We start from the raw sequence: 14,406 nt of genomic DNA on the forward strand, positions 1-14,406 counted from the left end.
TTGGGTGGCCCTCTCTTTTTCTCTCCTGGGCTCACTCCCACCTTCAAGTAACCATTTATTTCTGATGCTGAGCAGTCTAGCCATCAGTCTATTTCAAAACCATACCCTGGAGGGCTCTTGCTTTCCAACATAAAGAGGTCTCTCAAGGTGTCTTGTTAAAAAAAATGTCATCTACTTTAGAAGAGAAATCATGCTACTCCCATAGTAGCAGAGCAGTGACCTTCAGTTGTGTGTTTTTAAATAACTTTTTTTCAGTCTGTTCTGAAAAGGTTTTTCATAACATCCTTTACCAAATGTTTAGTATAGCTGTCATCCAACTAAAAATAAATGTATTAACAAAAAGCTTTAATATTCTTGACAACAATACTATTGCAATATTTGTCTCGGAAAGTATAATGTAAACAACTACTAAAATAAATGTGACCTGTCTATTAACTTAACATCTTTGAATTTCTACTTTTCTAACCTTAAAACAAATGGTACATTTGTCATGCTCTTAATCAAACGCAGATATCCATAATATTCAGGTTAAATACAAGATTAAGCCATAGGTTAACTATAGGAAACCAATTTATTTCACTATTTTATTGCCATTACTTAGTTAAACCATATTACTAATGCCTACAAAAGCAATAGATATATTGAGCTTAATTCCACTAGTTGATGATATAGCTAAATATTATGGATGTGTGTGCATGTGTGTATGCACATGCATGCATTTATGTGTGTATGTGTACATGTGTATGGACATGGAGCTCATTTGGTTCTATATTATAATTTAGACTGTTAGCCAAAAGTAGAATATTTACATTTTTAAACTTCTAGTAAAATAGAATAAAAAGAATATTTTGAAAAGTTTTGCTTATTACACATATTTTATTTTGCCCAAGACAAGATTCTTCTGTAGCAAATATGACATTAAAAGATAATTGGACATCTACATGATAGAATACTATGCTGCTGTAAAAAAGAAAGAACTCTTACCATTCACAACAGCATGGATGGAACTGGAGAGCATTATGCTAAACGAAATAAGCCAGTCAGAGAAAGATAAATATCATATGATCTCACTCATTTGTGGACTATAATGAACAACATAAACTGATGAACAAAAATAGATCCAGAGACTTAGAAGCATGGAACAGACCGTCAAACCTCAGAGGGAAGGCATGGGAGAATGGAAGGAGGGTAAGAGATCAACCAAAGGACTTGTGTGCCTGCATATAAGCATAATCAATGGACACAGACAGTAGAGGGGTGAGGGCATGTGCTGGGAAGTGGGAGTGACTGGGGAGATGACAATGGGGGGTAAAGGAGTCATATGTAATATTTTAAACAATAAAGAATTTAAATTAAAAAATAAATTATAAAAACTAAAAAAAAGATAATTGGACAATTAAACATAGCACCCATATCTAATCTAAATAGAAAAGCATTTTAAAAGTACCTGTTTAGGAGAACTTACATTTGATGAATACGATCAACATTAGTACAGAACAGCACTGCTATGGAACAATTATTTGCTCAAACAATGGAATTGTAATGTTCTTGAACAGCCTGCATTTCAATAAATATTTATGAAGTCCTCCAAATTTGCATCTTAATTAACCAAATTTTGCATTCATAATGGCCTCTCACAAAGGCCTTGGCCTACAATAAAACACTGTCTTAGAATTTAAAGGCATTAACTTACAATAACTATAGTTTATAACTTGCAGACATAATAGTATACAAACTAGCCCAGTATAATCCAGAGACTTATATCAAGATAGTTATTTGGATATTCAGGGTTTTAAAGTACAGAATCTATGGGGTGGGGGGAACAACTGGAGAGTATATTCCATTCAAAACCATTGGTAAAAGTACATATTGTCTAGTAACCAAATAAACACAGCAATAATTGCAATAAAAATTAGCATAAATTTTAAGAGGAATCTGATAATAACATATTAACATTGAATTAAAATACCTTGCAAAATATTTTTTCATAACATCCTTTACCAAATGTTTAGTAGAGCTGACTACTACACAAGATTGTGTTATTACAAAGGAAATACTATAGATTCTATATTCTGAATATATCCAGATTCCATCCATTTCTCACACTTTACTGATACTACTCTGTTCTAAACCATAATAATCTTTTACCTGAATATAACATTTCACTAGATATCCTATTCTTGTGCATCACAGAGTTGAAGAAACAGAAAAGTCTACAAAAAGTTATCCATATATATAACAGCTTAAGTGACCAAATGACCGAACAACCAATTGACAGGTCACTATGATGCACACTAACCACCAGGGGGCAGACGCTCAATGCAGGAGCTGCCCCCTGGTGGTCAGTGTGCTCCCATAGCAGGAGTGCTGCTCAGCCAGAAGCCAGGCTCATGGCTGGCAAGTGCAGCTGCTGTGGTGCGTGCCTCTCCCACCTCCGCGTCAGTGCTACTAAGAGCGACAGCAGGTGCAATGGGGCAGGGGTGAGCAGCAGCAGCACCCAGTCCTGGCTCAGGCTCCTCCCCAGCCACCTGCTGTTTCGTACACTGCTACATCCCTCAGGGGATGTCAGACTGCCAGTTTCGGACTGCCGGATTGCGAGAGGGCGCAGGCCTGGCTAAGGGCCCACGCTGGTGCAGGAATCCATGCACTGGGCCTCTAGTATTATCAATAAAGCATCCAAATGAGTTTTTAAAGACAGACAAATCAGACCAACTCACACCTTTGATCAAAACCTATAAATGATCTCCCTTCTCACTGATAATAAGAGCCAAACATGGCCCTATATAACCTACCTGACCACAACCCTTATCTTGCTCTTCCTTGTGTCCACAGTAGTCTCCTTCTAGATCCTGACACATGCTGGGCATGCTCCACCTTGAGCTTCTGCTGTATTTTTTCTTGTGCGTGGAATGCTCTTTCTCCAGGTTCCCATTGAACTAATTTTCTCACCTCTTTAAAATATAATATGTGATCATCCTCATTTTCTCAATGAGATTCACCCCTACTATTTAATATAGCAACTAACCCAGCCTCAAAGCTTTTCCTCCCACTATGCTCTTGATTTTATTTATCCCATTCTGGTTTTTCCATAGCACTCATCACCTTTCATAAAATTATATCTTACGTTAATTTCTTGTTCTGCCTCTTGAATGTTAGCTTCTTCAGGGCAAGAGCCATTGCCCTTTTAGTTCACTAATGTATCCCATCTCTAGCATAGGGTGGGCACTCCATAAATATTTGTTGAATGTCAAATGAAGGAAAATTTGATGTGAATGTAAGACAAGGAAGCTTCCAATCACCAACATAGGTAGTAAAACAGCCTGTTAAGAAAGACTTGGTTTATGCCACTAAGTATTCAAACCTAGGAAACCAATATTGTTTGATAACCCCTCCATAAGCACCAACAGGTGTCCTGAAACTTGGAATAATTACTTTTAATGTGCAATTCCTGATGGAATTAGAGTTTTATAATTTATCATGGAAAGTCTGGCCTAGAATTCCTTGGATATTATTTTTTTAAATCTTTATTGTTGAAAATATTACATATGTCCTTTTTCCCCTTTGGACCTCTTCTAGTCTGCCTCCAGCCGCCACCCCAGGCCTTCACCACCCTGTTGTCAGTGTCCATGTGTTATGCATATATGCATACAAGTTCTTTGGCTGATCTCTTCCCACCCACTCATCCTCCCCTGCCTTCTCTCTGAGGTTCAGCAGTCTTTTTCTTGCTTCTGTGTCTCTGGATCTATTTTGTTCATCCGTTTATTTTTGTTCATTAGATTCCATATATGAGATCATGTGATACTTATCCTTCTCTGATTGGCTTATTTCGCTTAGCATAATACTCTCCAGGTCCATCTATGCTGTTCCAAATGGAAAGAGATCGCTATAACTTAAAGAATTTATCTGAATTCTTTGCCATGTTCAATAATTTCATTACAACCTAATTGCCTAAACCAAAAAACTGGGATTTCTTTTAGTGATTCTTTTTCTCACCTGCTTTCACTTCCTGTTACATCTTTATAACTCCTAAGTAGTGTCAACTCTATTACATAATTATGACTCAAATAATTCTCTTCCATTTTCCAAGCCACTGTGATGGTTTTTCATTTCAGTGTTGCCTACCAGGATTATTGTAACAATTTCCTATTTGAGTTCCTGTGCCTGTTTTCCTCTCATTTGTTCATCTGACAAAATCCTATTAAATTTTAAAGTCTCAGTAAAGCATGATTTTTTTATTGTTTGTTTTTGGTTTTTATTTTTTGTCTTCTCCAGTGTTCTTTTAGGATCCAAATCATACTTACCAAACTGCATACTTAACTATTTGGGAAAGTCATTGAGTCTGACTTCAGTCCGTGGAATCACTAAACCTGCATGAAGTGTCACCACAGTAATGACTCAGGTGGAGCAAGGGGCCATGAGTGACATATACACGAGACCACAAAAATTGGGGAATGTGAACAAGATGTGTCTGATACATAGTTTAGCCTTGAAAAAGTCTTTTAAGTTACTCATACATAGGACAACATCCCAAGATTTCCCTAAAACTTTTTTTTCTTTCCAGGCATTCTTACCTAAATTTATCTTTTACTAATTTTTATAATAATATAATATTTTATGTTTTCCATAGAATAAAGTGAAGGTATTTGCCTACCTGGAAAGCACAGCCCACCAACGATACCTAGTAAGCAGCTTAGAAGCCTGTACAAGACCCGGAGCAGAGGTAAACCAGGCAATATCACGAGTTTTATCAATTATAAATAATATTCTCAGAGAACCAAGGTGGAGGCATAGGCCAACACCGATACTCACTGCCTCTCACAGCCACATCAAAATTAAAAATAAAATACAGAACAACCATCACTCAGAATGGCCTGAAATTTGGCTGAATGGAAGTCCTACAGCTAAAGAAGTAAAGAAGAAAGCATGTTGAGACTGGTAGGAGGGGGTGTGGCACAGAACAGGCTGCTCTGACACCCACATGTGGCATTTTGTCTTAATCAGGAAGGATATCTCTACTGTGGATGCTTCCTGTGTGAAAAAGAGGTCCCAGCTACACACCAGACACCAATCCCACGGTCCCAGGGCTGGGAAGAGAAGTCTCTGTAATTTCAGGCTATAAAAACCAGCAGGGATTGTCGTTCAGTGACACCAAGGGTACTGGAGACCCAGGCAATTCTTCTTAAAGTGCTGGTGCAGCCTGGCTGGTATGTCTCAGTGGTTAAGCATCATGCCATGCACTAAAAGTTTGCTGGTTCAATTCAAGGTCAGGGCACATGCCTGGGTTTCAGGCTCAATTCCCAGTAGAGGGTATGCAGGAGGCAGCCGATAGATGTTATTCTCTCATTAATGTTTCTATCCCTCTCTCCCTCTACCTTCTTCTCTTTCTAAAATCAATAAAATCAATAAAAACAATTTTTTAAAAAGGGCCAGTGCATGAACTTACTTAGACTCACTCACTCTGGCTCCAGCACTAGTGAGCAACTTTGGTGCATCCAGGGACACACAGGGAAGAACCCATATCTGAGTTTCCATCAGCCTGGATCACACTGTTCACTCCACCCTGACACCCTGCCCAATCCAATTATCAGCCCCACCCAAGCTGTTTAAGGCAATTTTTTTTAAGCAGCCCATTTTTGCTCATGTTTCATACATTCCTAAATCTCTCAAACAAGCAGCAGCTGGCATCAGCATGCCCCATACCCTTCAATAGAAAGCTCAAGACCCAGCACTATCACCAGTCTATCTTGCTTCACAGTTGGGCCTTCCCTGGGCACTTCAAAGCCCAATACAAGTAGCAACGATCTTCAGATCACTCTGTAGGTCCTGCTGGGTGGCATTAAGCAATGGCTGACTTTGCACCTTCTGGAGGTCCCAGAGCCAATGCACCCAGTGGACAACTTCAGACCATACCAAATTGCAACTCTACACATCCACGAGAGACACACTTGAGGGGCAGACTCGAGGGCACCAAAGCCACGCTGAAGCAAGACTGCTCCACAAGGGAGTCCCCTACACAGAAGCTTTTCCACTTTAGACATAGCTGGTCCTCACAGCCAATTGGCCTGGGGGTCAATTTCACCCAGTGAAGCCAATAGCAATCAAGGCTCAACTACAACGAGACTGTGCGTGCACACAGCCCACACAGGAGGACACCTAGAGTGCCCACTCAGGTGACTGGGGAGGCTGAGCCACTGGGCCCTATAGGACACCTACTACACATGGCCACTCTACCAATCCCAGGAGACATAGCAGCTCTACTTAATACATAGAAAAAAATACAAGGAAGCAGCCAAAATACAGAGACAAAGAAACATGTCACAAATGGAAAAAAAAATCTCCAGAAAAAGAACTAAATGAAATGGATATAGAGTTCAAAGCAATGGTTATAAAGTTGCTCAAGGATCTTAATGAGAGCTTCAAGGGACTTAGTGAGACTTTCAAGAATCTTAGTGAGAATTTCAAGAACCTTAGTGAGAACATCAAAGACATGAAAAAGGACTAGTCAGAAATTAAGTATACACTAACTGAAATAAAGAATAATTTAAAAATATTCAACAGTAAGAGTAAAGGATTCCAAGAATCAAATCAATGATTTGGAATATGAAAAAGCAAAAAATAACCAATCAGAAGAGCAAAAAGAAAAATGAATCCAAAAATAAGAAGATACTGTAAGGAGCCTCTGGGACAACTTCAATTGTACCAATATTCACATTATGGAGGTGCCAGAAGGAGAGGCAAGATAGAGGGCAAGATATTGAAAACCTATTTGAAGAGTTAATGACAGAAAATGTTCCCTACCTGGTGAAAGAAATAGACTTACAAGTCCAGGAAGTGCAGAGAGTTCCAAACAAGAGGAACCCAAAGAGGCCCACACCAAGACTCATCATAATTAAAATGCCAAGGGTTAATGACAAAGATATCATCTTAAAAGCAGCAAGAAAAAAGCAGCTAGTTACTTACAAGGGAGCACCCATATGATTTTCAGCTCATTTCTCAACAGAAACCTTGTAGGCCAGAAGGGAGTGGCAAGAAATATTCAAAGTTATGAATAGCAAGGACCTGCCACCAAGATTACTCTACCTAGCAAAGCTATCATTTAGAATTGAAGGCCAGATAAAGAGATTCAAAGACAAGAAAAAGCTAAAGGAGTTCATCACCACAAAACCAGTATTACATGATATGTTGAAGGGTATTATTTAAGAAGAGGAAGAAGAAGAAAATAAAGATAAAAATATGAATAAAATGGCAATAAATACATTTCTATCAACAATTGAATCTAAAAATCAAAATAAAGGAACAAAGAATCTGAACAAAATAAACTGCTGCATAAAATAGACCCAGTGGCATGGAAACATGGAACAGACTGATGAATCTTAGAGGGAACAGGGGAGGGGGGAGGGAAGAGAATAACCAAAGATCTTATATGCATATATGCATTACCTATGGACACAGAAAATAGAGTGGTGAAGGCCTATGGCAGGGTGGGAACTGGGTGGAGGGGGACAATTCAGAGAAAAAGGGGGACATCTGTAATACTTTCAACAATAATTTTTTTTTTTAATTTGTTATTGATTAAGTTATTACATATGTGTCCTTATCCCTACGTTACCCTCCATATCCCCCCTCCCCCACTCATGCTGTCACCCCTCTGTTGTCTGTGTCCATTGGTTAGGCCTACATGCTTGCATATAAGTCCTTTGGTAATAATTAAAAATAATAAGTAATTAAATATAAGAAAAAAAATAAGAGTATTCTTTCAAGATATAGAACCATTTAATGCAACTTCCCCAGAATTATCTCATATTATTTTTCTGCTGCACTCCTCACATATATCATCTAGATTCACACAGTACAAAAGCTTACTAAATTATTACATAGAATGAAACATATAAAAATATTAGTCAGAACACGCCGAAACCGGTTTGGCTCAGTGGATAGAGCGTCGGCTTGGGACTGAAAGGTCCCAGGTTCGATTCCGGTCAAGGGCATGTACCTGGGTTGCGGGCACATCCCCAGTGGGGAGTGTGCAGGAGGCAGCTGATCGATGTTTCTCTCTCATCGATGTTTCTAACTCTCTATCTCTCTCCCTTCCTCTCTGTAAAAAATCAATAAAATATATTTTAAAAAAAAAATATTAGTCAGAACAATTTTTAATCTTCTTTTCTATGTATTTTACATTTTAAAAATACTTTACATATATTCTACTTATACTAGGAAAAAAATTAACTAAAATATTTAATTATAGAAAGATAGTGGCTTTTTGTGTTGTAAAGAGTTCTAAGGTTCGAAATTATGTCTCTTTAGTTCATTGCTATTGGTTTCTAGTTCCAGAAATACCTGAAGTTATAAGTAGCAGTAATTTAGAACATAGCCCAGAAAAATTCTAGCAACAAAAAAATGACTAGTCCCTAGAATCCTCGTTCAAACTTTTTTAAGTAAGTGGCTGCTCTTTATGGTAACCCTGACTGTTCTTAGCCCTGGACCAAACTATTCTAGAAATTGAACTAAAAAGAATATGTTTAAAGAAAATTTGGTTTTAAAATAATGTGCTAGTATATCTCTAGTCTCATCTCCCTAAATAAGAATAAAGATAAATTTAAAATATTGTCCCAATTAATTTTTTTGAAATATTGTCCCAATTTTAGACTGCTAATTTTATGCTAATAGAAAACTCAGGAATAATTTTCATTTATATTGCTAAAAATGAATATGGTCAGAAGAGAATCAAGAATAAAAACTGTGCCTTGGTTGGTGTGGGTCAGTTGGTTAAGCATTGTCCCATGCACCAAAGGGTCATGAGTTCAATTCCCTGTGGGAGCACATACCCAGGTTGCAGGTTCAATCCCTGGTCAGGAGCATATGGGAGGCAACCAATTGATGTATCTTTCTCCCATTAATGTTCCTCTCTCTCTCTCTCTCTCTCTCCCCCTCCCATTTCCTCCCTCCCTCCCTCTCCCTTTAGAAACAATGAAAATATCGCTTCTCGGCCTTTTGGCTAAGATCAAGTGTAGAAACAATGAAAATATATCTACAGTGAGGATAAAAAAAAATACTGTTTTGTTGACTGTGAATTATTTATAATTTTTTCTTTCTAATTGAGATAAGGTTAGAACATATTTTAATTTTTAAATAATCACTCTTCTTTTACTATAGAACTCCACTAGAGACAGATAGTTTTAAGAATCGAGAAGGACATTCCTTTTAGTAGAATTCAAAAAAATATCTGTTTAAAAGCAAAACAAACATTAACTAAAAAATAATTTTTTTTAAAAAATCCAGATTTGTCATGAATCTCATAATAAGAGACAGAGCAGGATATGTGTAGCACAAGCTCTAAAAGACAGCAATATGAGCATCCATACCACTGTCCTCACCACAGGTACGCTGTGCTGGGCTTGCAGGAGATGTTTTAACCTGAAGGGCATGAAGTCGATTCCTCATGCTCAGAGACCTTCAAGTACTGGCAGGTGGCGTTTCTCATATACAAAAACACTGTAACACAAGAGTGCAATTCTACAGTGAGAAGGATCGGCTTTCAGAGTCAATGCTGCCTCTGATTCCCATGCCATGAATAATCATTAATGATTCTGTGGAACTCTCGACAGGATTGCAGGTGTGCCTCTGCGTGCTAGTCAAAGTGTCATATAATCAAAGATCTGGAAAGGACCTTCAGGACTAGCTAACACAACACTTCGCTTTAGAAAATGAGACCCTGGGAGAATAAGTACCTTGTTCCTCAAATGTCTGTACAGAGAACTCATTACCAAGGTATTAAGGTAGTTTGCCTCTTAAAAGAATTCTATGCATAATTCTTTTAATTGAAAAATGTTAAAGAAATGTATGTAGATGCTTATGTAAAAGTCTCAAAGCCACTTTATCTTAAAAATAACAATACCAGCCCAAAACCAATGCATATATCTGAAAAATAAGAATATTTCTTGCTTTTCCTAATTGCGTTGTAGAAGTGAAGGCTTACATTTTTAATCAGTTTAAGAGAAAATTCCTAATTTTTTTCTTGTTAATCCTCACCTGAGGATATTTTTCCATTGTTTTTAAGAGAGTGGAAGGGAGACAGACAGACAGAGAGTGAGAAATATCGATGTGAGAGAGACATATCAATTGGTTGCCTCCCACATGCACCTTGACCAGGATCATTGATGAAGCCTGAAACCAAGGTATGTGCCCTTGACCAGAATTGAACCCAGAACCCAGGACCCACTGAGCCAAACCAGCCAGGACAAAAACTCCTATTTTTATACCAACAAAAATCCCCTCCCCCAAAACATTAATCTTCCTTATTCTGAAGTCAAATTTTAGTTTACAGACAGACAATAAGCATCTGTCCTCTCAGTAACCACTTCCATTTAGTATACCAGATAAGCAAGTCACAAATTGGCCAGCTTTGAAAGTAGCGATTAATAAAGTGGTAACTGTTAGAAAAGAAAATTAACATTTTCTTCAACTTGTTTTTGCCAATAATCAAAGCTAGTACTTCCACATCACCCTTTCTACAGCAAAAACAGAGGTACCACATGGCAAGCTAGAACTGATTCCAATGAAGCATCTTTTCATTGCATCACAGGGTGGTGGACATAAAGTATATAGCAGCGGTTCTCAACCTGTGGGTCGCGACTCCTTTGGGGGTCGAACGACCCTTTCACAGGGGTCGCCTAAGACCATCGGAAAACACATATATAATTACATATTGTTTTTGTGATTAATCACTATGCTTTAATTATGTTCAATTTGTAACAATGAAAATACATCCTACATATCAGATATTGACATTATGATTCACAACAGTAGCAAAATTACAGTTATGAAGTAGCAACGAAAATAATTTCATGTTTGGGGGTCACCACAACTGTATTAAAGGGTCGCGGCATTAGGAAGGTTGAGAACCACTGGTATATAGGCTTTGCAAAAAAGACAGACTTGGACTCTTAGCACTTACTAGATGTGTGACTGTAAGGAAGGTAGTTAACCTCTAATATGCAATTTCTTCATCTATAAAATGACAAGAAAAATAATATTTAATAATAATAAAAGGATGGTCATTTAAAAGGGATGACAGTTTTAAGTCGCTGACCCAAAGAAAGTACTTTATATATGGTAGATAGTCTTCCTACATACTCCAAAAGATACGGACACTGCATTTGTGTTATACATTTTTATGTTTTATTGATATATAATTCACACACCATTAAGTTCACTCTTAAAGTGTACATTTCGGTGGGTTTCAGTATATTCACAGAATTGTGACTTATCACTACAATCTAATTTTAAAATTTTGTTATCACACCCAAAAGAAATCCCATACCAGTTAGTTGTCACTCCCATTGTCTCTCCAACTGCCAGGCCTAGGCATTAACTAGTCTTTCTGGATTTCTAGATTTGCTTATTCTTGACATTACATATCAATAGAATTATACAATACCTTTTCTTTTTGTTGACTTCTTTCACTTAGCATTATGTTTTCAAAGTTCATTCATGCTATGGCATATATTGGTACTTTATTCCTACTTATTTCTAAATAATATTCCACTGTATCCATATAGCACATTTTAATTATCCATTCATTAGTTGACGGATATTTGAGCTGTTTACACTTGAGGTATTACGAATAATGCTGTTATGAACATCAGTGTACAGGGTTTTATATTGACATAATAACATTTGTCTTATTTACTATATACCTATGAGTGGAATTGCAGGATCCACTTTAGGCAACTCAATAATTAACATTTGGGTATATCCCTTGTGCTTTTGATATTATATCTAACAAATTACTACGAAAACATAAGAATTACTTTTATGTTTCTTTAAAAGCTAGGTAGTTGAACTGTTAAATTTATAACTTTAATCCATGTTGAGTTAATTTTTATATGGTGTGGCATGGGGCCCAACTTCATTCTTTTAATATGAATATCTAGAAATATTTGTTAAAAACACCATGATTTTCACAATAAATTATCTTGACACCTTGTTATAAATCAATTGAAAAAGGTAAGGGTTTATTTCTAGGATCTGTATTCTATTTCACTTCTCTACCGTGTGCAGTTAACTCACTGTTTTGATTATTGTAGCTTTGGAGACAAATTGGAAAGTGAATTAAGCAACGTGGGTCCCTTTCAAGATTGTTTTGGTGATGCTGAGTTCCTTACATTTCCAAATGACTTATCGGGCCAGTTAAAAATAAAAGGCAGGTGGAAATTGATGGGTATTGAATTTACTTTATAGATCAATTTGAAAAGTATTCCCATATTAGCAATAATAGTTTTCTGAGCTGTGAACATGGATTGCATCTTGTTTCATTTGTATAGTTTGCATCTTTCTAGGAATTTGTTCATTTCAGGTAGGTTATGCAATTTGTTGCCATTTTTGTTCACATAATTTCCTTATAGATCTTGTTAGGTGTGTAATGAGTCTATCTCTTTTTTGTTTATTTGTTTATTCTAGCTATTGGTACATTAATTTCTTGATCATTTCAAGAACCAAATTTCGTTTTCTGGATTCTGTCTTTTGGTTTACAATTTCCATTTTATTTATTTCTTCTCTAATCTATATTATTTCCTTATATTCTTCCTTCTGCTTAGTTTGAGTATGTAACATATATCTTTTCATATATATATGTATGTGTGTGTGTGTGTGTGTGTGTATATATATATATGTATATATATATATATCTTAGATATATTTTTTCTTTTTTATTTTTCAATTACAGTTTGATATACATTATATTTGTTTCAGGACTACAACATAGTGATTAGGCATTTATATACCTTACAAAGTGATCACATTGGTAAGTCTAGTATCTATCTGGCACCATACTTAGCAATTATAATATTATTTACTATATTCTCTATGCTGTACTTTACACCCCCATGACAATTTTATAACTACCAATTTGTACTTCTTAATGCCCTTCACCTTTTTTTTTCCATCTCTCCAACCTCCTTCCCATCTTCTATAGATAGGTTTTATGCCTAGGTGGTTTATGGTACTAGTCAAGTCTATTTCTTGTTAACTGTTGATCATGTAGAGCAATATCTTATTGCTAATAAATCATTTTTTCTTCTTCATGTTGTAAAGATTTTTCTCTGCCTTTTGCTTTCTACATTTTTACCATAATGTGTCTAGGTGTGAATATTTTTGTGTTAATTTTAGTTGGAGTTTATTGTACTCTTTTAATGTATAGATTCATATTTTTCATCAAATTTGGGAAGTTTTCAGCCATTATTACTTAAAATACTTTTTCTGCCCCTGTCTTCTTTGCCTGTGGGATTCCCACTATGCACATGTTGGTGCCCCATGGGTCTTTGAGGTTTGAAGCCCTCTCTCTCTCTCTCTCTCTCTCTCTCTCTCTCTCTCTCTCTCTCTCTCTCTCTTTATTTTTTGTTGTTGTTGCCCAAACCAGATATTCTCAACTGACCTATATTTAAGTTTGTTGATGTTTTCTTCTACCAGTTCAAGTCTGTAATTGCATACCTCTAGTGAATGTTCATTTCAATTATTATACTTTTTAAGACTAAAATTTCTATTTGAGTATTTTTATAATTGTTATTGCAATATTGATAGTCTATATCTATGACATTGTTATCATATATTACTTTAATGTTTATGACATGGTTTTCTTTAGTTCTTTAAATTTATTGATAATAGAGTATTTAAAGTTCAAGCTCTATTAAGTTCAATATCTAGGCTTCCAGTATTCATTGGTTGATTTTAACCTTTTGTATGGACCAGATTTCCCTGTTTATCTCCCCCTCTTATACTTTTTTGCCCCAAACTAATGTTATCTATATATATAGAAGCCTAAGCTACCATTGCAACTGAGCAGACGACCGAACAGGCTGCGTGGGATGACCAGGCTGTCGGGGGGATTAGTGAGGGGTGACCAAATGACCAAGCAGCAGTCTGCATAGGGCAACTGGGGCAGCGGGGGGTGGGGGGGCAGTGGGGGCAGTCAGGCCAGCAGGCAGAGGCAGTTAGGGGTGATCAGGCTGGCAGGGGAGCAGTTAGGGGCAATCAGGCAGGCAGGCAGGTGAGCGGTTAGAAGCCAGTGGTCCAGGATTGTGAGAGGAATGTCCAACTGCTGGCAGTCGGACATCCCCCAAGGGGTCCTGGATTAGAGAGGGTGCAGGTTGGGCTGAGGGGACACTTCCTCCCCTCACCCGTGCACGAATTTCATGTACCGGGCCTCTAATCTATAATAATAAAAGCTTAATATGCAAATTGACCGAATGACCAAACAGCAGAATGACCGTCTGGACAACCCTCAGAAGATCACGCTATGACATGCGCTGACGCCAGACCAGCCAAGGCAGGTGAAATGCAATTAGTTGGGGGTCCCACCATTGCCCCAAAATCGCCCCTGCAGAGGGAGTCCCAGGCTACCTGGCCGGA

At 37.2% G+C, this 14,406-nt stretch overlaps 1 pseudogene; it reads left to right on the forward strand.

Moving 5' to 3' along the window:
• Positions 1-8,975: 8,975 nt before the first annotated feature.
• On the forward strand, positions 8,976-9,115 carry LOC132223269 (U2 spliceosomal RNA; annotated as a pseudogene).
• The last annotated feature ends 5,291 nt before the right edge of the window (positions 9,116-14,406 follow it).

This window comes from Myotis daubentonii, chromosome 1 (genome assembly GCF_963259705.1).
Source record: "Myotis daubentonii chromosome 1, mMyoDau2.1, whole genome shotgun sequence".
Lineage (NCBI taxonomy): Eukaryota > Metazoa > Chordata > Mammalia > Chiroptera > Vespertilionidae > Myotis > Myotis daubentonii.